This window comes from Myotis brandtii, unplaced genomic scaffold, assembly GCF_000412655.1.
Source record: "Myotis brandtii unplaced genomic scaffold, ASM41265v1 scaffold277, whole genome shotgun sequence".
NCBI lineage: Eukaryota > Metazoa > Chordata > Mammalia > Chiroptera > Vespertilionidae > Myotis > Myotis brandtii.
In genome coordinates this window covers 1,207,126-1,208,575 of record NW_005360548.1, presented here as the reverse complement: position 1 = coordinate 1,208,575, position 1,450 = coordinate 1,207,126, and positions in this window count along the sequence as shown.

Sequence of the window (1,450 nt, the reverse complement as noted above, 5' to 3'; positions counted from 1 at the left end):
TCCTCCTCCGTCACTGAAGCAAGCAAGCCTCCTGTTCGCTTCAAGCTGCCTGGCTGCCGGCCGCCATCTTGGCTGGCAGTTAATTATATTGCCCTATTTGCATATTGCCCTGATTAGCCAATGGGAAGGGTAGCAGAGGTACGGCTAATTACCATGTTTCTCTTTTATTAGATAGGATGCCATTTAACAAAGAAAAATCAGTCAAAAAAATGAGTTTGTGTGTCACCTCTGACACGCGAGTCATAGGTTCGCCATCACTGGATTAGAACCTAAATGTGTACTATCTGTGTAGCCAGAAAGACCTCCAGGCAAAATTTTAGAATGTTTCCAAATCAGCTATTCCCGCAGGTCCACGGCATCAGCAAACACTAACTCTATCCAGAGAAATACATTTTAAACCCAGACTTTAAAGAATTTCCACAGATAAAATCCCAAGAAACATGAGTTCCACAAACCACAAAAGCAGAAGCAATAAATCTCAGCGTCAGACCCACAAATGGTATAAATATTGGAATTATAAGATACAGGATATAAAATAAACACATTACATTTTAATGTTTTATTGTATTAATCTTCACCTGAGGACATTTTTCCATTGATTTTAGAGAGAGTGGAGGAATAGGAGGGAGGGAGAGAGAAACATCGATGTAGGAAAGACACATTGACTGGTTGCTCCCACACGTGCCTCACCTAGGGCCAGATCAAACCTGCAATCCAGGTACATCCTTGACCGGGAATCAAACCCATGACCCTTCCATGTGCTGGCTGACTATCTAACTGCTAACCTTCCCGGCCAGGTCAATATATATTAAATTTTTAAAGAAATTAAAGATGGAGTTTGAACACTATTGAAGGAAAAGAGACTATCAAGATTAATGAGGAAGATCTGAATAAGAAAAACTAGAAATTACTGAAGTGAGAAATTAAAAACCCAGTAGAGCCCAGCTGGTATTGCTCAGTGGTTGAGCATCAACCTATGAACTAGAAGGTCCCTTCCACTCTCTCAATGGGAAAAATATTCTCAGGTGAGGATTAAAAAAAAACAAAAAACATAAAAATGAATGGTGAAAAAAAATAGGAAACCAAAGTGAAAAGTAAACATATATTTACTCTATCAAAAGTACAGCAATAACCCAGGGACACAGACAATAGGGTGGTGAAGGCCTGGGGTGGGGGGCGGAGGCAGGCAATAAGGGGTCAATGGGGACAAAGAGGAGACATATGTAATACTTTCAACAATAAAGATTCTTTAAAGTACAGCAATAATGTCAAATGTTAGTGTTAAAAAAAGAACCACAATCAAAGAACTTATAAATGGAGAGGATTTTGTTAAATACACATAAGTAACCACCAAACAAAGAGAAACTAAGTATAAAACTTTCAATGTAGTATAGAGGGGAAATGGTTTTGTTGGGAGGAGACTCGGCCCAAACAAAGGCAAGAAGCAAAA